At 37.9% G+C, this 26,186-nt stretch overlaps 1 long non-coding RNA gene across 1 annotated transcript in view; it reads right to left on the reverse strand.

Annotated features, from left to right (window-relative positions):
* LOC138941996 (uncharacterized) overlaps positions 1 to 26,186 on the reverse strand; it is a 181,632-nt gene that overhangs the window by 25,980 nt on the left and 129,466 nt on the right. Inside the window, exon 3 of the long non-coding RNA XR_011448232.1 lies at positions 23,278 to 23,320. This is a non-coding gene — a long non-coding RNA (uncharacterized lncRNA). The remainder of the gene's footprint in view (positions 1 to 23,277; positions 23,321 to 26,186) is intronic.

Consider the following 26,186-nt stretch of genomic DNA (forward strand, 5'->3'; position numbering starts at 1 on the left):
AGTCAGCGCGAACAATCCCGCTCCCTGGGGGAAGCTATTGTGCTTCATACCATATACTGTAACGTTCAGCATTATCGTTACAATGCCTTAACATTAAATAACTCGTTGCGGACGTCGGTTAATGCGACTCGCGATATATAATGCAAACTGACGAGTAAAATTCGTTGAAATGGACAATGGATAAAAATCGAGGTTGAAACAATTGTTTCGATTGTCCGAAGCGATTCGGCATGAAATATCTCGCATAAACTGGGCGATTTCAAGGCTATCGGAACGAGCGTGTTGTCGCTATGACAATATGATTATCGGATCTCGCCATTCGCAATAAATAACGCGACGATTAAACAAGGGATTTCGGTGAATACATATTGCGTAACGAACTCGTATCGATATTTGCTTTTCATGAATTGCTAGTCATTTGACAGCCGTACATCTTTGTCGATTGGACATGTGCGCGGCGACGGATTTTTTCTCAATCTCTCTTTCAGCGCGATCTAATCAATTTATTCATTATTTCTAATCATGTTATTTTAAACGCTTTATTCTGTTCTCGGTACGTAAAACAATCTGAAGATTTTGAATTGCTCGCTGGATTTATTTATAGCGCTTTAATGGGCTTAGAGATGTGGCTTGCCCCGCTCGTACTGTTTCTTTTTTTCGACCGTGCAGTGTACTTTTTTCTTCTTCTCCCCCCCCCCTCCTGCACCCCCCCTCCCCCCGATGTGACGGGGTACCATGCAGTCAATAGCGTATAAAGCGCGAGCTACGTGACATGAATAATTCCGTCCCCGTTAAAGCGTGACGGAGCCGCCAGCCAGCCAGACGGACGGACGGACGGACGGACAAGCGGCGGGTATGCAGGCAATCGAAATACGAAGAATCGACAGTCTCGTTCTTGGCGAATGATTAATTAAGTTCCCGAAATATGTATCTCGTATATAGGATCGTTTTAAAATTTATAAAATTTTCCTTTTCTCAATTTTTCTCGTGTAGGATACATTAGGTTAGGTTAGGTACAATTTGCTTCCGCCGTTTTTTTTTCCGACATTCAAGGCTTTATTGTAAAAAACTGATTATACATTTATGATTCAAAGTATTGTCCATCGCTGGCCATTACTTTCTCCCTCTTTTTGACTTTGACTCGAGTCTTCATTAAGTAACGCCTCCAATTCTGCATCTTCGAAAACCTTCTCTCTTCCACCGATATGCCGATCTTCGACGTGAAAATCACCGTTCTTGAAGCGTTGAAACCACTCACGACACGTTCTTTCGCTAATAGCGGCTTCGCCATAAATATTTGAGAGCATTCGATGAGCCTCAGCCGCAGATTTCTTCATATTGAAGCAGAAAATTAAAACCTCCCGCAAATGACGAGAATTTGGCTCGTAAACTGACATTTTCAATCGAGAATAACTTTATGATGCAGACACAAATCGACTAATGTTTCTATAGGGTTATGTTGACAGATGCCCAAGTTTATCGCATGACATCTATGATCTATTTATTTCGACCACTACTTACCGCTAAAGCCATCTATAGGAAAACGGCGGAAGCAAAGTTTTACACCTAATATATCGCACAGAGATTAAATTTACGATGTCTCTTCGAGCAGTCTCCGTCACTTTCTGCAGTAGCATTATTATTCATGAAAAACATGACAGAGGGTGAAAAATGTATCGCGTTATGAAATATGGTAAACATCGTTTGTTAGTCATACACGACTGATAGTTATTTAAAAGCTACGAACTTTCTGTTAGGATCCCCGAAAAATGTAAATCGCAGAAGCGTGTATGAATAAACGAGAAATGATTGGTGAGTATCGATTAAGTGGTAGAACTATTATTCATCCGCGATGCGTTCGCTGCAGGCGCGAGGCGTCGCGACGCCTCGAGGCATCCATTAAATGCGCTGGCTCGCTTGCCGCGCGTCTTTTCCGCGGCGTTTCCTCTCGCTCTTTTTTTTTTTTCTTGTCCGCTTTCTTGCGGAAAAAACCATCGATCGCGCAGTGAACAGCCACATGCTCTGGTATCGATATTTCAGAGCTAACGAGGCTGTCCGGCCTTAGTGCGGAAAATAACCATGCCGATAAGTCGAAGGGGATTAATATTCGACGAGGAAATTCGTCAGTGTCGGCCGCAGATCTTCCCCTCCCCATTTAACGATAAGTAGATATTCCTTTCGAACGCGTTTCGTTTTAATGCGAGCCTCGGTCGACCGTGATGTTTCCATCGAACTGGAAACTGTCGGAGCCGAAGACCTACTGCAATCATCGCTCAATCATTGAACACCGTTTCGTCGTTCGTATTTTAAACTTTCGGTTCTCTCGGATATCAGATGTAAAAAATTAATATAAATTACTTGCTTTTTTTTTTTTTTGGACTAACATTTCCTTTGGTTCCATTATCTACATCGAATAGCGTGCTTTATTAATTTAATTAGAGCTCACCACGAACGAACGCCTCGCGTTTCCAGAGAAGTCAAAGAAACATGTATATAAATCCGCTGAAATACGATTTGCGTGTCGGTAGATATATATTCTAGACTTTCCGCTGTTTCAGACCCGCAACGAATATTATTCATGATATTGCATTCATAACTTATCGCGCGAAAACGAGTGGCGCGATCGAGCGCGAGAAAGAGAATTCGTTCCGTGCAAAAATTTCGCTCTGAAATATCGCTGGTCAGGCGGGGGAGAAAAGATTGCCCGAAATAGGATAAGTTGTACGAAGATTGCGAAAGCCATATGTCGCCACACGCGGGAGCGAAGTCTCGCCAAGTCCCAGATCTAGCCTAGACGCGCGGCAAGGAGAGAGAGAGAGAGAGTGCACCGTTTGCTTTATATGGTAAATCCGCGGATAAGCACGAATAAGGACGAAAAATTTCGCGGCGGAATACGCAGAGGGAACGCGGTGTTTGCCGAATTTACAGCTCCCGTGAACTCAGGCAACTGTCCTATATTCGTCTTGTTAACGCGATTTGATAAGTCGGTGGTCTCAAAGTGGGTCGCGCGCTCTCGATAATCGTCGGGCCGAAATTATTTGTCTCGTCGAAAGAAACAAACGATATTCGCGTTTTGTATTCCGCGGATCGCCTCGCGCCACGTCGCCACCGAACTATTTAATTTTTATCGCTGTGCGAGATGACCGATCGAAATTCCAATTTTTACCGAAGGGAGCGTTCGTGCGATCGCGCCGAGCGAATAATTTCAATTGCAAATGCGTTCCGTGATTGATACCGCACGTGAATCGGCCGCATTTTCCAGGGAAGCGGCGCGTATCTCTACCAGGTATATAAATATGAAACCGGAATTTGCCCATAGATGGCCCTAGCTGTCAATGTAGTTACCGTCAAACCGCGTCATTGGCGCTATTTTCTCGTTTTGACATCTGATAAAGATTTTCAACTCACAACAATACAAGTTTCATACAACAGCATAGTTTTTAATAGCGTTGAACATGTCGAATTTTGTGCCTGGAAACTACGATTTGCGGACAGCATTGATTTTCCGTTACCATTTGAAGAAAACTGCTGCAGAATCGCATCGAATGCTTGTCGAAGCTTACGGTGAGCATGCTCTTGGTAAATCACAGTGCTTTGAGTGGTTTAAAAAATTCAAGAGTGGCGATTTTGACGTGAGAAACGAAGAACGTGGAAGATCACCGAAAAAGTTTGAAGACAGCGAATTGCAAACATTGTTGGATGAGGATGGCGCTCAAACGCAACAACAACTCGATTTGAATCAAGCTTTGCGTGAAAAACGACCAGAATATCAAAAAAGGCAACACAAAGTGATTTTGCTTCATGATAATGTACCATCACACACAGCAAAACCGATCAAGGAAACGATTGAGGCGTTTAGTTGGGAAATACTTTCGCATGCGGCTTACTCACCAGACTTGGCTCCATCCGATTACTACTTATTTGCATCGATGGGACACGCACTTGCTGAGCAGCACTTCACTTCTTACGAAAATGTACGAAAATGGCTCGATGACTGGTTTGCCTCAAAGGAGCAACAGTTTTTTCGGCGTGGCATCCACAAATTGTCAGAGAGATGGGAAAAATGTATAGCTAGCAATGGGCAATACTTGGAATAAAATATTTTTTATCATTTTCATACAATAAACGTGTATTTTCTATAGAAAAATTCCGGTTTCATATTTATATACCTGGTATGTACGTGTGCGCACTCGCTAGTATAAATAAATCCATATTGAGAATAATGCGTGGCGCGGGGAATCTAGCATCTATTTGATCCGCGACCGCAACGTACGCTCGCTTATACGGATAAAATTCGAGGGTGATACTCGGCGTGGCACGTATACGGGGAGAACTCGCGCGTATCCTCGCGGGATCTTTCCCTCGTCATTTCTTTTCTCTATTCAAGGGGGCTCTCCGGAGGGCCTCATAACTCTTCTTACCGCTCAATTGCGTATGCAGGACGCAAAGCTGGGGAAGCTGCAGTACATCGCGCCTATTCTACGCCGGTGCTGTCTAATTCTGGGAATTCCTGTAATCTTCCGCACTTTCAAATATGTATGCACGAACGCACGCGCAGCCAAATATACACGTAGATACGCATTTATATATCGGCAGACGCCGGAGATGCGAATAATTTAAGATCAAACGTAGACAAGAGAGAGGTGAGGAGACTTGCGGAACGTTAAGACCCTCTGCGATATGATATTAATGTCTATGTTAATATTTTATGGCAAATAATGATTCCGCAATTATTTTAACGAGTGATTCTCCTTTTCACGCAATCAACGATACTAACGATTAGCACGGATTATTCTCGTGCTCATGTGATGATTATCAAAGCAAACAAAGGTGCAATCAAGATATGTAAACTACAGGTCTGTGTAACTTGGAGTGACATATCCATGATCTGCGTTCTCTCAACTACGTAAAATTTGTTGAGTATCGAAACTCCAACACACGGATACGCTGATACTGAAAGAAGTTAACAAATCCATTCAACTGTCTTGAAATAAAAAGCATCTCTCTTCATCTCTCCATTTTCCATTGATCTCGATGTAATACTTATATACAGAATCAAGTTAAAATCTTACGACAGCGAGGCACTCTATGCGTTTATAGTCTGTGTGAACGTACATTTCTACTCCGCAAAAAAATGCGGTGCTCAGACATTCAGCACTCCGGTCGCTTAAATATTTAATTCGACAAGGAATACCAGCGGGTACGTGCTCTCGCAAGATACTTACAACTTAGAACCATCACCATATCCTATAGACAAACGATGGAGAAATCTCAAATAACGCGACGGCGAATACATTTAGAATGATGCACGATATGCGAGTATAATTATCGTAAAATGCACAAAAATTCCGTAAAAAAAAAGTTAAAATATATTTAATTGTTAAAATTGTTAAATATATTGATAATTATATGATCCGAGTCTTCTTTTCGCAAAGTTGTACGAAATAAATCTGCGGATCGGAAACTTGCCTCTTAAATTGCCACCTTGCGTCCTCCGATCTAATGCAACGTACTTTAATAAGTACATCGATACGCTATCAACGAACCGAAACAACTTTTTTTTACATTATAACTTGCAACGTGGAAAATAGATATCTCGTTACTTCGGTCCTCTTACTTAGCGCCGCAGCATTTCTTGCTACGTCCGTGACGTTACATCCCCGCAGCTATGTCGAGAAACTCTATTCAACGTCGATACCATCGTCGACTTTTCCATCAACCGTTGCGCGATTGTAAATTCGGATTAAAGATTCGTATCTCGCTCGTCACAAATCGATCGAAGCGAATCTTCGCAGAGTATAAATCCACCTTTCGGATTATGAATCCCTGAAGATCGGTTCACGTTTTTCTTCCCAACGCGCTGTCAAGGAAGCGCGTTTAATCGAGAGAGACGAGAGGTGAGATCCTGACGAGGTCGAGCCACGAAATCACGTACCTGGGGAACAATTTCAACGTTTCTCACGCGAGGTGACACGTGTACATTCACCCATCGCGTGCATCTACGGAATGCTACTGTTCTGACATGCATCCTGAAGCGAACGCGAGGCACGCGGGCAAACGTAAGCGAGAGTGCGATGTGAGAAAAACGCATTGTCGTTGAGTCGGTCTCGATTCCTCGAGAAATGACATAACAATGATCGAATATGTCGCAGCAACGTCAACATTGCGTAATCGCACGCACACTACCATTGCATAATTTGACGGTGAAAACGCTACCGTCAAATAAACACCATCGCGTCGCGGAAAATGCATAGGCGGATTGTTGAAATTCCCAAGTGTAAGAAAGCTCTCTCGGATACTAGAGGCGGAAAAAGAGATGAAAAATCCGACAAAATAAAATCCGCCGCTCGTTCTTTATTCTCGGATTTTCTAGGCGGATCGACGCGACGCGATGTGTGTCAAGAGTTCGTTAAGGAAGAAAGGATAAAGTTTGAAAGATTAAAATGAATAAAAATAAGGAACGAGAAGAAAACGGATATTTTCATTAATATTAAGAAAGGTTAAAAGAAAAATCTCTCTTCGTATAATATTAACTTATTTTCTGCATTCTATCTTTTAACTTTCAACTTTTGATGGAATGTCCTTTTATCATTTCTTATAAAATAGATCGAATTTTTGTGGAAAAAATTTATGTCAATTATTCGCCTTATGCAGTTTATTTCGTGAAGTCCATTAAATAATCATATTGTTCCGTAACTTGAAAATATTCCACAGAAGTTTGGCTTAATCGCGCTAAACATCGTAGGCGTAAAACAACAATTATCAAGATCAGGGAGAAGTTATATTATTTCCGGATTCTTCGCCAGCAATGGCTCATCATAACTGATTATTACGAGAAGATATTTTCATCGAGGATTCAATATCGCTCATCTCAACTCGCGGTGATTCTTCCTGAGCTCTTATATTCGAGGGTCGATTGAAATCGACTTTTACCGGCGCAACGATGAAATCTACATTTCATGCAGAAAGTTCGACGGCCATTGTTATTACAAAACTGCCGAGCAATTATCCCCGCGCCATCGCGTCGATTAGCGGAAACGAGAAAAGCAAAGCGTGTAAATTAGCTGTGAGGATTTGCGAAAACACGAAGCAGCTGTACCACGCGGGTTCGGGAAGGCCGTGTAGTTTCGAAAATAGTTTGCCTCGCGTCTGTACTCGAGGCAAGTTCGTGTCTCAGGCTCGTAACCGTGAAAGTGAGTTTATGTTTTTACGAGATTCTATTATTGTAGAGCGACGTGACTACGGGCTGCGATCTTTGAGAAAGATTTTGCAAGCGTCGAGAAAGATTTTGCGTTCAATGGAATGCGCAAGAGTCAACTTTTCTTCACTATTCACAATTTCACTTCCGATAGTACATTCAGGTAAATGCTATTAGCGGAGTCAACTTAATCTCGACGAATAAATAGTGTTATGTTTTGAGTTAACCAATTGGAAAGTAACGTCAGTCAATATCAGGACAATATAAAGAAGATGTCAAAGTGCGTTTGAAATATTTCTTGCATTTTTAGGATACAGTAGTAACAATAATAATAACAGTAAATGCATGTTTATCTCCAATATTGTTATTCTAAAAGTCGCAAACTTTTTTTGAGAAATTCGAAATCGCTTCATGAAGGACGCCACTGATTATGAACAATTTAAAATTGATTATATCTTGAAGAACCGCATCCGGAAGGAAGGTCTTTGAATGACAATAGTGATTTCCGGCCCTCGGGAAATCGAATGTCACAAGCGAGTACGCTCGGACAAAGACCCTGTTATAGGAGACTCTCAAAACGGGCTGGCCGTTGTTAGCAAGATCGTTAACTTTATAATGATACAATTGATAAGGAGACCGAACCGCGTCCCGTCCATAAAGGTCAATGTCCGCTAGAAGAGTCGAGTTCTTTTATGCGGGAGATCAGGGACACTCTCAAATAAAATCATGTATGTGTCTCACAACTACTTTCATCTCGCTCGGATTATCTGGCTTTCTCGTTACGCTATTATATTAGATGAAGTTTTCTCCCGAAATTTTTGTTCACGATATATTTTCAGAAATTTTATTTTTTGTAATGCGTATTTTTAATTCAGTCATTGACAAAGAGAATGCTATATTTAATATTAAATATTCCTCTTATGTAGAGTTATAATAGAAAATAAAATCATCGCATATATTTAATATTTGTTTTTTACCGATCCTGAAATAAATGCTTTCTTACAATCCGTTTCTATATTCGCTCGTGCGTAAACGGCGAAAGCGTGATTATCTAATTACTTTATATACATTTCTATTGGGTTGAGTGAAAAGTCGTTGCGTATTTTTTGTATGTTTTTCAAAGTCATTTATTTATATAAAGAACAAAGATCAATCAATGATATATTTTCCGTTTTGTTCGATGACCTTTTGCCATCTTTCGGTGAGTTTCATAATTCCCCGTTCGTAGAAAGACCCGTCTTTATTGGCGAAAAACTGAACAAGGTGCTGATTTACCGCCACATCTGAATTTAACGTTATTCCACGGAGAGACCTAAACAAGTGGAAATCTGACGGCGCAAAGTCAGGCGAGTATGCTGGGTGGGGCAACATATCCCATCCAAGCTCCAATAATTTTTGACGGGTCGCCAAAGATGTGTGTGGTCTCGCGTTGTCGTGATGGAACACAACTCCTTTACGATTGACGAGCTCCGGACGTTTCTGGATGACAGATTAGTTCAAACTGTCCAATTGCCGACAGTACACATGCGAATTGATTGTTCGGTTCCTTGGTAGGAGTTCAAAAAACACCACACCCTTCCAATCCCATCACACTGAGAGCATAACCTTCCTCTGATGAAGTTCTGCTTTTGAAATCGTTTGAGGCGAATCATCACGTCGGGACCAAGACCGTTTGCGTACCACATTGTTGTAAACAATCCACTTTTCATCACCAATTATCATCCGTTTCAAAAAAGGATCGTTTTCTTCACGTTTCATGAGCATATCGCAGATGTTTATATCAAATGAACTTCTTTGAGTTCATGAGGAATCCAAATATCGAGCTTGCTTACGTATCCCAGCTTCTTTAGGTGGACGTGAACACTTTTTTGACTGATCTTCAATGTTTCTGCAATCTCTCGTGTCGTGTAACGTGGGTTTGACTTGATCAATGCCTTTATTTTGTCGTCATCAACCTTGGTGGGCCTTCCTGACCGAGGAGCATCTTTGAGATCAAAATCACCAGCGCGGAATTTCTTGAACCAGTTTTGGCACTGACGTTCTCGTAGAGCATCGTCACCGTAAACTTTACGCAATTTTTCACAAGCTTGACGCGCCTTCTTCCCTTTATGGAAGTAAAACAGTAAAATATGGCAAAAATGCACAGTTTCGTCTTCCATCTTCAATTTGTTGTAAAATCTCCAAAACTCAACCAAATCGCTCAATTTTTTCTTTAGAATGAAGCTTAAACCGTCAGCTGTTAAACGATATATGACAAACATATGTGTGAATGACTCTAGTACTACCAAATCTGAACTAATGCCATCTGTTGCAAAAATACGCAATGACTTTTTACTCAACCCAATTATCGTATAAAGATATTCGTGTAGGTATTCGTAATGATAAAAAAAAAACTACGTTAGCAATAAGAGAAACGATAAATTCGCATGCTTGATGAATTGATTGAAAAGTGAGATTTTTACACAATCGCGGTAATTCTGTCAAAAAAAATGTTGGATAGAGCGATACCCGTATCTAGTAGAAAAAGCGATGAATTATTAATTGCCTGTTGCGTCAATCGTACGCGGCATAGTGATCGATCAAAACCAGTGTCACTCGTCAGCAGCGTAGGATCCGCCCGTCGTTCAATTTCGCGATTTCCATCGCACCAGGGCGGTGAAACATTTCACCAGGTGCGCGCATATGGTGCACTGGGCCATGGTTTTTTTCTTCTTTTTTTTTTATCCCACTCTCACACATGGCGCGAACAAGTATAGAAGGTCCCGGCCCGGCGAGTCTGGATTCCGTTATCGACGAGATAAGCTCGCACGAAATCGATGCGAGCCAGTATCGACTCGTCCGGATGTGCTTCGATGCATTTCGCGATGCATGACCTGGAATCGCGTCCTTTCTTCTTTCTCTCTCTCTCTCTCTCTCTTGACTGATCCTTCCACTTTCCTTCCTCTTTCCATCACTTCTTTACCCATCCCCCTACTTCCTCAATTCTCTCTCGGGCTTACGGCATCGAGCGCCCTGCGTTGATTCTTTTACAGTACATCGAGTCGTTTATCTTCTCCGTTTGCTCGGGTTCTCACCATGACTAAAGTCACACTATTTGCGAGGACAATGCATCACATATAATTAGAAGAATCAGACTTAACGCCATTGAAAATAGTAAAGTAGAAATAATAGCAGATAAGAAAACTAATGCGTTTTAATGTCTTCTGTGTTTGTAAGTTTTTAGAGACATTAGATGTTATCATTGGAGAATTAATCTTCTCTCTCTCTCTCTCTCTTTTTTAATTCCATTAAAAAATTTTTGACGCGTTTTTAACGCAAAAGAATTCATTGATTGAAAAAAGGTATTTGATAAAATTTGACTTTTATAACACCAATATAACGGTATTTTTATATTTCACGTGAATGCAGGATAACATTTTTAAAATATAAGCTAATAAAAGCACACAAAGTATATAAAAAAAAAATATATAAATCTTACACATAAAATCTAATCATCGTTTGAAAGTGTTCGCATGTAAATAATTTTAGCAGAAAGTTATAAAAGTTTGCAATAATGATAAATTCCCGTTATTAAAGATTTATTTTTCAAAATCTAGTCATTTATATATAGCTGAGATAATATAGTGATTAGAAACGAATAAGGAGAAATTCTCGCTGTTGAGAACCACAGTAAACGTTCTTCTACTTAGTTCCATCGAAGATCTCGAGATCAATGAATTGGTCACTGCGCGCTTTCTCCGATAATGACCGCTTTTTTCTATCCAGGAAGATGCATCGTACGGATGCTGAACAGGGACGTGACATAAAGTCCCGCAATAGCTCGTAACGTAACGAACGAGATACGAAAGAGGTAAAAAGAAAATACAATATATTGTCTCACTTCCACAGAGCCGGAAGTTTTGTATCTTTCACCGTAACGATATTAACTAAAGTCTAATTAGATTGTGTGTCAACGACCGTAAAAGGACCGTTTTTCTCGCAGAATCTGATTTTACGATTCTTCGATTCTATTTTCGTTGACGGCGTCTTTTCTTACATTAGTCTTCGCAGAATCAACTTCTTGTATATCTCTTGAGACAAAGATCTGAAATTTTTATTTAAAAAAAATTGAAATTCTGTCTGTCTCTCTTTCCTTTTCTACATTACGGTATATACGGTGCATTCGTATTTTCGCTTTGCAAACGAGACTAAATAATTTATGTCATCAAACTGAGTGATTCTAAAATGTTTACTTTGTACATTTTGTATTACAAGTGAAGAGGAAGAGCATTTCTGCATCGTGTGATGGTACGAAAGAGTTAATGTACTAAAAAAAGGATAAAAGCTGAACGTAAGAAGGGGACGAAGAGATGAAAGGAGCGTCGTGTTTTGCGACTCCCGGTGATTGCTCAATATTTATTCTTGGGCTAGACGTCGTGTACGCACGAGGTATACAAACGATAACGACATCCTGTCGTTTAATCGATAATCCGAGTGGCCTCTCGTCCGGTCTTAAGGGCAATGCATTTCCGATCGCAGGAAGAAGGGAGAGAAGGAAGAGAGCTCCTACTCTTTTTTTTTTCCTGCCCTTTGCACTGCCCGACCGACGTTAGTCCTGAGTCTTGACTTTCGTGAACGCTTAATCGCATTTATTTCGCCGACGTAGTATTCTTATAATGCCTACGTAATGCACCGCCAAACGTCGCATGGAGATTCGTCGACTACGATGTAATTGATTCTCGACCCTCTTCCTTTCAGAACCCATTCCTTTTCTCTTCCATATCGACATTCCTTTATCGAAGCATGATCAATCGATTTACGACCCAGTTCCACGCGTATAACTTCTGAGAGTGTATGTTCCTTTATTACATTATAAAAATAAATATCCGATTCGTTCGAAAGGACGAATAGCGGTAAAATAAAATAGGAAGGAACCTGTGATGTGTCATTCTCCCTCTCGTCGAATAAAAATAAAATATCCAATGGAGAACATTTCGCGCGCGCGTTACTGAATCCGTTATTCACCGGTGCACGCGACAAAATGACGATGGGAATAGCGTTGACGAGTTCCGGTTTGCTGCTATAATGCCAGTAGCAGATGGTCCCCGGGTTTTTTTTTTTTTTTTTTTTTTAATCCGAGAACGGTCTCGTGATCTGGAATCTATCGATTAGCGGTTTCACAGCCACTCTCGTGCAATATTAAACATTACAGCTGTCACTCGCGAGTTTTAAGGCGATCTCATCGGATCTAATCGTGCCATTTAATCTTTTTTAATCTCCTTTAAGGCTCATCGCGTAAATCATCTGAATTCGTTAACGATCTTTGCCTCTATCATCACTTCTTTTACCACATTTTCGACGTTCGATGTTTAATGCAATATTTTTTAGAGAGAAAAATACAACGAATAAATAATTATAAATCCATGATTATTATATATAATTTAATCGTACATAGCAAAAGTGTAATTACACTTTTTAGAAAATAAGAATATAGGGCGCTATAATAATTATTTTATGCTACAAACGTATTGGCAGTAAAAAAGAGAACTATGTGAATACTCAGACTATTCAATTATTATAAAATGTTCTATGTATGCGATATTTTCATGTAATTATAATCAAAATTAAATTCTCCCATATATATTATTAATAGTAAAATAAAATCAACATTTATGAAATTAACATAACAAACATAGTGTAATAACGACGATATTATTCTTGTCGGTAACATAAACGATCAACGTATACGAAGTTATTCGTGCGACAGAGATCTATGCATCAAATTTGCCGACATATATACATATGAGAGAGCTTTTCAAAACGCTATAATAAAGTATTTTTTTATTAAATATTTTTCGAGTTATTTTATATCTAAATCTGACATATTTTCATATAAAAAATTAAATATCTCGTAAAATATTTAGTTTGTGATAATCTTACCGTAATACTTCTATGTACAGAATAATGAGACAAATCAATTAGTATAAAAAAAAAATTGTTTTTAAGAAAATTATTTACAATGTATTTTTTTAAACAATTATTTGTTTTTTTGGCACTAATTAATTTGTCTTATTATTCTGTACATAGAAGTCTTACGGTAAAATTATCGGAAACTGAATATTTTACGAAATATTTTATTTTTTATATCAAAATATGTCAGATTAAAATATTAAATAACTCAAAAAGTACTTAATGAAAAAATACACTTTATTATAATATTTTGGAAAGCTCTCGATGTCAGCTACGGGAATATTAAATAAAAAATGGGGGTTTCTATTTAAGATTTTTAAGTTGACCTTCACATAACCTTCAAATGATTTTCCAAGGTCAAATCATTGTCACCATCTTATGGCCATTTTGAAGCCACACAACTGTTGTTTGAAACATTTTTCGATTTAACACAGTGTTTCTGAGATATTTGAGTGGGTCCTTTAAAATGGGACATCCTGTATAACTTGTAAATTATGCTCGAAATTTACGTTTGGATTCGCTAATCAATAATCAAATATCTCGTTGTTGCGGGAAATAGGGAATTAAATTACCTATATATGTAATTTAATAATCATTTATTTATTAACAAATCAAGAATGAGTTATAAGTCCGCGTATTTGGATATATATATATAAACCCCCATTTTTTATTTAGTATTCTTGTAGCTGACATCGAGAGCTTTCCAAAACACTATAATAAAAATAATAAATAAAAGTATTTTTTTATTAAGTACTTTTTGAGTTATTTTATATTTTAATCTGACATATTTTGATATAAGAAATTAAATATCTCGTAAAAAATTTAGTTTTCGATAATCTTAACGTACTTTTATGTACAGAATAATGAGACAAATCAATTGATATATATATAAAAAAAAAAAAATGGTAATATATACCATATACGCTTTACATTCAATTTATCTTAAACGTTAAATCTCCGCCACAGAATAAAACTGACAGCTGCGATGATATCAATTAATACGCGATATTGACGCGGTTAGACTTGTGTGTAGAAATCCCAAGGTACGAGACATCTCAGTCCTGCATGACGTAGTGAGCTGCCAAGTATGATATACCGGTGTTTGCATACCGGTGAAGACCCGGTAAGACCCTCGGATGCTGTTATCCTTGCTGGATTTCGCATTCCCGATAGGTCAGACGTGGATTAATGTCGGTACCGCCGTTGGTCTTGCGCACGTTATTCCGTTATAACGAAACGCGAGAGATGGACGTTCGCGCGGAAAGTTTCCGACTGCGCAAACCGCACCGCATTTAGCAGAGGATCAATCGTGCCCGGAGGTTACGTTACCGTGAACGGACTATCGTGATTGCAAATATCCCCTGTGCCCTGAGCGCGTGCCGCTCCGAAATGGTATTTTCAGAATCGCGAGCTTCGACAAAATATTCTTTCGCAGCTTTCAATCGAATAGGTCGAGGGGAACCGACCCCAAATATATTTCGTCGATGCTATCGATGCGATCAAGGATCGAAAACGCATTACGAGAAAGATACGTACGATGATGATGCGACATGGGAGCTGAGACATGTCCAATTCGAACATGTGTAATATATCATAAAAGGGTATTATATGCGCGTCTGCATCGGTACACCACGGTGATATATCGAGACATTTGCAAAATATCTGTTAGAAAAAGCTTCGCGCTTGGACAATAAAAAAATGTATTAGTTTTTAAATTGAAAAAAAAAAAAAAAAGTATCTACCATGTCTTTTTGCGGTGAAAACATTGTATACTGTAAAATTTAATGTGCAAAAAACATTGCAGATCGGAGATTAACAATAAAGAATAAATAGAGCCATTTTGTGCGATTTCAACAACAATATTCGGTTGTACCGTCCGTTATATGGGATTCCATATAAAATCCGCGAAACCTTCCTTTGATGAACATGATATTGGCGGGAAAAAAAAAAAAAACAGACACCACAAATATCGGTTGGAACGAATATAGCAGGGCAAAAAATACGAAGGGCCGTGAATACGAGCGCGCGCACTTATTGTGCGCTCTGGATACGATTATTGCTGTTCGCACGCTCGGCAACTCGACAGAAAAGTGTTGCGTTTCGCGCAGATACACAGATATTTCAATGAAATATCCGTGCGCGCAAATATACCAAGTATTTACTGCGAAACGTGCATCGTGTACGTAGGGTTGCACGAGATACCAAGACTAGTTTTGGTCTTGTCTTGATCTTGTCTTGAATTTCAAGACAAGATCAAGACAAGATTTTAAATTAATTATCAAGACAATACCAAAACAAATTATCAAGATACTTGATCTTATCAAGAAGTCTTGGTTTTAAAAAAAAAATATTTAATTGTTCCCGATCTCTGAACAGAGATTTTAATTAATATGGAAATAGGCGAGAAAGACGAAAAATTTTATTTATTGTTAGTAAATAAAAACATTTATAAATTTAAATTTAAAGAGTCTGCGCATCATTATCATTACACACTTTAATGTGACATAAAAATAGCGCAAATTAATTACTTTATATTACTTAATTTATAAAGTTTAATTTCAATACTTACGTTTAAAAAAAATATCTATCGCTTTTTGTTTCTCTGACAATATTTTATTCTTCATTGCTTTTAATCCGAATAAATCTTCATATGCTTTTTTATGATCTTTCTCCAAATGTTTTTTTAATCCAGTAGCGTTACTATTTTTCATTTTTATTTCTTTAGTCACATTTTCTTTTTCACATAATAAACATACGCCGATTTTTTCATTGTTCCTTGTTTCATACTTAAAATAAGTTTTCTATGTGCATTGTTTAACTGCACTTACCTCCGAACTTTCATTATCACTTTCGGAAATGTTTGCATGTTCAGCAGAAGAACTTGGTTTAGTTTTTAGACTGCGTCTGCGCAATCGAGACGTGAGCATACGCAGTGAAGAACAAACGAGAATCGTGCTCGGCGCTTCGGATAACAGAAGAAATCGGATATACTTACTATTTTCTGTTTTTTATCAAGCTGACAAATAATTTAGTGTTAAATAAAAACTGTTAATGAAAATCAAGGCAAGACAAGATCTTTGATACAAAAATCCTCTCAAGACCAAGACAAGATTAAAATCTTCAAGACCGATATTTTTGCGAATATTGTCCTGTCTTGGGTCTCGTGCAACCCTAGTTTTACGAGTCTGTGCGAACGCGTTTAAGACGATGTCGACGCCAGTGTTTTCAAGTTATTGTAAGTGATCGAGTTAGCTACTACTTATTCGCTGTACTCCTCGTCGCTGCGTTATAAAAAAAAAATATATGTATGTAGATATAAATTTCCGTCTTTACTTTATGCGCGAAGAGAACGCGGTATCTTTCGCGACGTAGTCCGTTGGAGTGGAACGCCACAACTCTTGTAGATGTACCCGGCGTCTCACCTCGCCAGTTCCCGTGCAAGTACTCTCTTTATCTACCGAGACGCTACAATTTTTGTTTAGCACCCACCGCGTACTATTTCGTGTCGCAGTAAACCAGAAAGATTTAACGATGCGTGTCTCTCGAAATAAATACAATGCAATAAAAAAGTCGTAAATACGTGAAATAAACGCGTTCATAAAAAGCTCAAATGGAACGTTTGAGAATTCGTTAGAGAGGGTTCGTAATGTCTCCCTTTCAATTCGACTGTGCGACATTCATTTTTGTTTTCCTCTGGAATTTCCTTTCCAAAAGGGAGATACTCAATGTTAAAAGGCGTGGAAATAACTCCTTCAGTGTTAAATCCAGAGAGCTTTAAGGAAAATCGCGCGAATAGATTGAGAAATATCCGCAGACTCTTAAAACAGATCGCTTAAGGTGCATTGCCGTTAGCGACCTTAGAATTACAGAGACTGTTCTTGAAATATTGGCTCCTAAAGGCACGCGATGTTTCTTTTCCACCTTGCGGAAGGCGGTGAGGACGCAATCGATCGATCATATTAGGTGTACAACTTTGCTTCCGCCGTTTTTTCCCCGAAATTCGAGGCTTTATTGTAAAAAACTGGTTAGGCGTTTTGAAATTGCTTGTCGAGTCACTCCCAATAATCGTGCCAATTCTTTTTGACTTTGACTCGAATCACCGTTCTTGAAGCGTTGAAACCACTCACGACACGTTTTTTCGCTAATAGCGGCTTCGCCATAAGTATTTGAGAGCATTCGATGAGCCTCAGCCGCAGATTTCTTCATATTGAAGCAGAAAATTAAAACCTCCCGCAAATGACGAAAATTTGGCTCGTAAACTGACATTTTCAATCGAGAATATTTGCTTTATGATGCGGACACAAATCGACTAATGTTTCTATGGGGTTATGTTGACAGATGCCCAAGTTTATCGCATGACGTCTATGATGTATTTATTTCGACCACTACTTACCGCTAAAGCCATCTATAGGAAAACGGCGGAAGCAAAGTTGTACACCTAATAGTTACGTAATCTTTGGTCAGAAGATATTATATACGCCCGGAATATATTCGATCTCGAAAATGTTTACCGTACTAAAAAGAAAATGAATAATTTCGATATATGATTTATTAATTTTTTTTTTCTTTCTCTTTATCCGAGGTCACGAATAACGAGTCATACATTGATATATTACTTTGTATTACTTGTATTGCATACAAATTTAATAATGCTCGAGCATCCACCTACGTGTTAGGGTGAATGTTGATGAATTTTATGACTTTTTTTATCGAATTGCACCCTCCGTTCGTCTTTTTCCCTCTCGTTTTCTCCCTCGTTCTTTCCGATCTCGTAACACGCCACGATTTACGGATTTATATGCCACGTAGAAATATGAATAATGACTAATTTACATTTTGCGCGTGATTTTGTCAGTTGATGTTACATTGAGCGTATTAATAATGCAAGGCACGCAAAGCCAGGTTTATTCTACGCCATCGAAATCGCTTTTTATAAGAGAATTATTACAAGCGTCGTTTTGTATGCTGTCGCATACGCGCGATCATGTCGCGGTAATAAAATCTATGAATGTGAAATATAGCATCGAGTTTCCAATTTTGTTGGAGATAACGTTCGTTAGGAATTCGTTAATATCGTCGATAGCGTTGTCGCCAACTTTGTTACCATATATCCGTCCGCTTATATCGCCGGTAACATTCAATTCGATCGAATCAATCGATGCGTCCATCGCCCCCTATAAACGCGCCTTAACATTTACGCGAAATGATAATCGCGTCGCGATCGTGAAAGAGACCGCGCGCATCTTCTCTTTAATCGTAACATCTCGAATGACGCGCGAGCGCGATGGAACATCCCGATGCAACCGTCGACGAGTCAGCGCGATTTGCATTACGGGGGAGGGGGGGGGGGGAGAGAAGAAATTTCGATGGGAGAGAGTTGAGAAGACGTCGGTAGCAGACAATAACTCGCGATCAGGAAGTCGACTGCTCTTGCTGTCTGCTACTCGATATTCACGCGAAATGGAACGCATCGCGGCGGGTGCAATCGTTTCAGCGGCATTTTGCGTCTGTAGAATTCAATACCAGAGACTGGCTGCCTCTATCTATGCCGGCGGGCCGACAAAGTGGATGGTAAAAAAAAAAAAAAAAGAGGGGGGGGGGAACGCGAGTATCGGGACGTTCGAAGCCCCATCGCAATGGCCGTTGCGCAAAGTGTCAGTTTCAAAAACGCGACAGCAATTTGGCTATAATTGGGACGAACGTCATATAACGTTTCACGCTGAAGCTGGCTTGAGGCTTCCCCCTTTCTCTCAGTAGCTTCATCTCGCGGTTTCTTTCATCTGTTGATAATATTGTCGCTTATGCACCGCGTACATGAAAATCGATCGTTATGATTAATATCAGCGCTTCGCGGAGAATCTCGTAGTCACGCAAACGCGCGACAGTAATTTGATGAATAGGCCAGGCCGGTCTTGTCAAAGTGACGCATACTCTAAAATATTCGCCATTTGTTCCTGATTGTTCGTGTCCTGTCGATCCTTCAATTGCCTACCTACTATTCTTGAATGTTTCGTGTTAATCCCCATCAATTATTTCTACCCCATTTACAAGAATTACATAGGCGTTTTAGAACATGGTGTAAATGATAGCAAACGTTGCGAGTATTCAATATTCATATTCGCATGATATAAAAAAATACTGCGAACGAGGGAAAGTCCGAAGCATTATATTTCAGATATTTTCGACCAATTTCGATGCTATTGTAATAGCAGTGAGAACTAGACATAAGATACAGTTACTACGGTTCTCTTTATTTATTGAATCACTAAGGCGCGTTCGTGTTTTGTCATAAATAAGTTGTTGTTACTCTTCCTTCGACGGACGTGTATTATAATTCTTCTTAATGAACCGTATTTTAGCCTAATCCAGCCTTTAAACTACGTGTCCTGACAACATTTTCAAGAAACTATTACACTATCGATCTATATTGGAAAATTTTATTAAATTTATTTGTTATATGTTGTATTTTACACAAGCAATAAATGAAAATAAATAAAACTGACAGATTAATTTGAATAATAATTGAAATAAATTTTAAACATCTTTTATATTGAGAAACGATTCACCTTAGTAATCTGGTGAATTTCTCCGTAACAACTCTAAAAGTTTAATTTGACTAAGAACAGGCAGATAGGCCGTGTGACGTTTATTACCGGGATCTCTTCCTGCCTTTTCTTCATCTGATTTTCATTTTCCGCTTACAAAATGTTATAATATTACAAAATATATACACTCTCTCTGATTCCATCGCTGAATAAATATAAGAGAAGTTTAAGTGAGGAATTTCGTCCGCTATAATTAACAATTTCATTTTATGAAAGTGTGCGAATATTAAGGGCATATTTGGAGTCCAAGATTGGATGTGTATTTACTTCATCTCAATGATAAATCGTCTATGATTATATTGTGATTACGAATATCTTATCTAATAATGGAAGATAAAGAGAAAATAAACATATACATTTTTTTTTTTTTTTTTTTTTTAGAGCTTATAAAGTAATCGCATTTTCAATTTTTTGATTTTTGGAATCACCTTTCTCGTATTATTAACTTCTATCTTCGTATTATTTGTATATATAAATTCAAGATTAAATAAAATATTGTAAATAATCAGACCAAATATAATCTCAAAAATGTTTTCTCCAAAAAAGATACGAATAATACAAGAGTAAAATGTACATGCGATTACAAGATTATAATAAATGGATAAGCGCAGCGCGCGCGCGCGTGAAATGTATAATTTTATTTTCATATTAATTATTAAATGCGTTTTTATTAGAGACTACAAAGCGCGATATGCAAATCTCCAACCTTGTACGATAATAATACACGAAAATATTTTATTTTTAAATATTTACGTTATTGTATTTATTAATCAAATCGTTTCAAGCAAATATAATGCAGCGTACGTATTCTAGAGTAGATCTATTCCAATAAACTGCGTATTCCAATTTAAGCGTACTCGAAAGAGAGGAGGTCAAATTAAAACATGCGTATCTTATATTTCTTATATTCTATTGACTTATTAGCGTTTGCAAAAATTCGAGTTTATCTTTATTGCACAATATAAAAGAAATTGGGGGGGGGGGGGTTTGACTGATTCTATGCTTCGGCAAATTTACTTTGAACAAGGAGAGCGTAATTTTATGACTCCTATCGAGAACAAAAGCCGTCGCCGACGCCCTCGGTATACTCTCTCCCTCTAATCTCACGAATATATAAAAAAAAAGTACCCGTGAGATGAATTTTTTTTCGTCATAATAGAGACGTCGAAAGGGTTCAGGGGGTGCTGTGACAACAAGTGGCGCCCTAACGAGCTTTTTATAGCGGTTGTATGTGCCGATCCTCCCGTTTGCAAAAACGTGACTTTCTCGAACGCGTGCCTAGCGAGCTGACTCGCACCTTCTTGACCTGCGAAAACAGCTTTTGGCATTGTTTACCGTCAAGCTTCTACGACGAGGTCAACTTGTCTCGCGCCGGATTGTAAATTGGGTTATCATCGCGGGATCGCAGGCGAAGTATTAACAACTCTTTCGAACAAGAAATATAGCAGCTAAGCCGATGTTTTCACGATAATCGCCGCCATTAGCGTGCAAAATGGTCCCTCCGGATTACCAACGGGACAGTAAAAAATTAAATATCTCGTAAAATATTTAGTTTTTGATAATCTTACCGTAATACTTCTATGTACAGAATAATGAAACAAATCAATTAGTATAAAAAAAAATTGTTTTTAAGAAAATTATTTACAATGTATTTTTTTAAACAATTATTTGTTTTTTTTTGGCACTAATTAATTTGTCTTATTATTCTGTACATAGAAGTATTACGGTAAAATGATCGAAAACTGAATATTTTACAAAATATTTTATTTTTTATATCAAAATATGTCAGATTAAAATATAAAATAACTCAAAAAGTACTTAATGAAAAAATACTTTTATTATAGTGTTTTGGAAAGCTCTCGATGTCAGCTACAAGAATACTAAATAAAAAATGGGGGTTTCCATTTAAGATTTTAAAGTTGACCTTCACATGACCTTCAAATGATTTTCCAAGGTCAAACCATTATCACCATCTTATGGCCCCCTTGAAGCCACACAACTTTTGTTTGAAACATTTTTCGATTTAACGCAGTGTTTCTGAGATATTTGGGTGGGTCCTTTAAAATGGGACACCTTGTATAACTTGTAAATTGTGCTCGAAATTTACGTTTGGATTCGTTAATCAATAATCAAATATCTCGTTGTTGCGGGAAATAGGGAATTAAATTACCTATATATGTAATTTAATAATCATTTATTTATTAACAAATCAAAAATGAGTTATAAGTCCGTATTTGGATATATATATATATATATATATATATATATATATATATATATATATATATATATCATTAAATTACATGTATAGGTAATTTAATTCCCTATTCAGCAACAACGAGATATTTGATTATTAATTAACGAATCCAAACATAAATTTCGAGCTCAATTTACAAGTTTGTTTTATCCATTACGAATATTGTCATGTACAGAAACTTGATGAAAAATATGTAAATATGGGATTTAGATTTCTTTATCGCTCTTAATACATCGAAGCTATAAGAAATCGAGTTAAATCGCGTAGGATGCAATCAGTTTGTTCATTATTTAATGGCAATTCGCGTAGATATGTGCACGCGTTTTACAGAGAATTGCAAATTTAAAAATCATAAAACGTGGAAAGCCAAAGCTGGAGCTAATAGTTATTCTGTTCAAACAAAGCCGTGCGTTTCAATGAATATTTTCTCTCGGGCAGCTGTGAAGAATATATTTATACAAATACAAATGCATGGATATATACACTGATGTTCTAAAAGTTGCATTTCAATTACGCGTAACTGGAAAACAAACAATTTAATTAAATCACTAGCACTGTGCGGTCGTTTTGTTGATGTGCGATGCTATCATGTGATATATCGCAAGAAATAATTTTCGTAAAAAAGAAACCTGAAAAAGAAATACTAGTTAACAATCTGAGCGATATCATCGTCCTATCGTGTCTGTCACGATAGGAAAAACTATGACAGCATAAGGGTACTAGGGTGACAATCAACGTTAGGCCGGATATCGACGGATACTCCATAAATAAGTTTTTTTTACACCGAATGGGTGACGCCGATTGCTTTCGGCACTTTATCGGATATATCGTTTGGCGGTATGCGGGCATCGAACCGACAAATCCGACTGAGAAATGACATTTGAATTATTCACATTCGATACTTTTTTTTTTTTTTTCCCATCGCTAAAACGCATGGTCCTTGCCGCAAGGAAATTACATTTTGCCAAAGAACGGAAATATTCCCGGGGCAAATGGGGCCCGTCATGTTGAACGGTTTACATTGATGGCAATGCGAGCATATAACATCATAAAGGAAAATAGCATTTCAATTTTTTCAACGGAAATCGAAAAGTAAGCGACGTGTTGTATACGGCGTTCCGCAATGCAATATCATTATTATATATAATAGCACACTATAGTGACGCATAACATATGTATACAATGCTTTATATTTGTTCTCATAAATTTTCTACGTTGTGCTGTATTCTCAAGCCATTTTAAAAAGTTCAAACAAAATTTTAATATACCTGTTTGCAGCACCGTTCAAACATGGTCCGAAAATATATTCACCTGCAACATAGAAAAAAAATATTTTCGTAAAAGAGAGATAAAGAAACAATATTATTCTAATTATATATATATATATATTATTTAAATATTATTATCTATGCAATATATCAGAAGATGGTACAGTTTTGTCTTATATTGCCCTTTTCTCATATCATATCAATGCACAAAGTGCTCAATATCATGGATTAAATCTTACCAAATCCCTGTACAAAAATCTCTCGTAATCATCGAATAAAAAGCGCAAATATTGGTAAAATATTGAATGTTTCTTGACAAGAAGTATTGAAGTATCATTCTCACGTAAATATAAAGAGAGCGCATTTCGTTTTAGATGCAAATCACAATCCCGATTCCTCTGAAATGCAAGCTACTGTGACGTTGTGTTCTATATATATAACCGTATTCATAGTCCTTCCTTATTTTAAGGACGGAGGAAGCCTCCATGAAGGATTCCTTGAATCTGCAAGGCCACCTTGTTTCATAAATGGACCTCGAGTCTCCCTTTCAGAAGGAAGGAATATTTTAGGGATTTTTAGTGACCGACTGGAGGCAGCACCGTTTTATGCTGCCTGCAACTAATTTCATATAATACATATGAAAACTTTTTCGTATCTTCAAAAAATTCCACGGGATTTTCCCAATCGCGAATGTATCTTTACGGAATCCGCCACCGAATCCGATTCTCTGGATTTTCGTCTTCAAATCCATCGTCAGAATCATTTAAACATTCATTGTCCATTATCCCTTTTTCCTTTATACACTTTCAGTTTGAGAGCGCGACAACAAATAACCACAAAACCACAAATGTTACGAAACTAACTTTTGGAGGTTATATTTGGTTATATTCTGCGTATCGTCTGCTAAAAAGGTCGCATCACTCCTCAAGGAAGCTCGTGATCTTCCTTGAGATAAGGGAGCCAATAAGATTCCTTGTTCGGTCAAGGAAAGTTTATGAAACGTGGAACGAGGAACAAGGAATCCTTATTCCTCAAGGACGGACTATGAATACGGGTAATAGTGTGCTCTATATATATATAAAAAAAAAAAACTATTTTTTTTCTTCTACCCATTTAGTTTTGCTATTATCGTCGGAAACGAATTCGGATAGTTCGGTAACTTTAAATAGTTAAGAATTTATTATAATTGCATTCCGAACGTCCTAGAACAACGGCTGCTGGGTAGCGGTTTCAAGCAGAGTTGATTGAAACATTTGCCTCATCGCGAAACTTCGAAGCAGATAAATCGGATTTTGCAGTCAATGGTTTCCTTAATTACGCTATCCGTCGCCTCTTATGCCGTCAATATAATTAACGTTTCTACAATAAAGAGCAACGCGCGCGCGCAAAAGTTCCTTGTAATGCAAATATGTATCCACTTTATATTATAATGGAATTAATATAAATTAACTAAATTAATAGAATATTGTAATGGAATAGCATCGACGAATTCTTCACTGTTTTTATTTTCGCCTCAAGCAATTGCGATGATATAATATCGCCCAAACCTTTTGTAATTCACGAGATCAAATTCTCTGGAGGCATTTGGCAAGTTAATCGAAAACGCATCTACTCGCGTAATTATACGATCTCTTTCTCAATATTTTGCTAAAATTTGGTTACAACTATTCTCTTCTCTTGTATACATATGTTTATCGCTGTAGCGTCAATGCGCGATATATTATAAATGAGAAAAGCAATTCTGCATCTTTTACAATTGTGTTCTAAGGGGAATACTTGTCAACTCTTCATGTATTATTCGTTCATCATATGCGTGCTGGAAAATAGGTTGAACTTAAATAGCCAGTTTTCCTCGCTTGCCACTCAAATAGCTTCGCATATATACCCATGCAAATTTTAGAATCTGTATTTCAGAATGATCGCGCAAATATTTAAAATAGCATTTTATAAAAACAAAGAATATTCACAGTTATGTGTGATACGCGATGTACTTCGCGTAATTTCGAACACCGTGTACTAATGCGGAAATTCACCGTTTTAGATAATGAAGCGTTAATTCGATGAGCCAACTGACACTGAATGCTTTACCAATTTCATGAACTTTATAGAAAAAAAAAGAGAAAAGAAAAAAGAACAAAAAAAAATGAGACAGGAGGATAATTGCGCTGTGATGGGAATTTTCGTATTCCGGTTGATAATTCGCTCAAATGGAACGAATGAATGCGAGAAACGTAAATTAATCCGCTTTCGTGACAATAGCCGTGAGAAATTACGATGCCGTCCATCGTGATGGAAATTTGCCACAGAATTGGCAAATTTTGTAGGATTTTCAGACAGTTTTGGAAGAAATGTTGCTTAAAGCAATATACGCCGCGATATACGAAAAATATGTTCTATCGCGTGTTCCCCTCACGTTTTCAAATACCGTCCGCTTGCGTGTGCGTTTTCCGCAAGTGACAGACAACGGTGACACTTGTATTCTGGGATTAGTGTTCTCGCGTGCCGTACTCCGTATCCGTCAGCCAAGAAGAACGTAAGTCCCGTGACACGTGTTCTAGCACGTACTTTTCTTTCGATGACCGCAATAAGGACATGCCGCGTCATAACTCTTGGACGCATAGAAAAGTTACGATTAGATAAGCACGTTACACAGAGAACCGAGTGTTAATTGTCTGCGAAATTACATTGCGGAAGCATGTCCTGAGCGACCACGCCGATCATAGTTTACAGGTAGATGGCGAAAGTTATATAATTATATTCAGAATTCAAATGTCATTATTAGAAAGTTGTAGACAGGAAGGAATCGAAATACTCCGACGTCGCAAGTAGAATAGTTAGCGCGACCCTATGTTGAGGATGGAGATGCATATTCAGAGGCTTAATCACGATTTTTTTTTACACAAAGTTAC

This window comes from Polyergus mexicanus, unplaced genomic scaffold (assembly GCF_030449975.1).
Source record: "Polyergus mexicanus isolate NDT 795.1 unplaced genomic scaffold, iyPolMexi1.0 SCAF_21, whole genome shotgun sequence".
Taxonomy (NCBI): domain Eukaryota; kingdom Metazoa; phylum Arthropoda; class Insecta; order Hymenoptera; family Formicidae; genus Polyergus; species Polyergus mexicanus.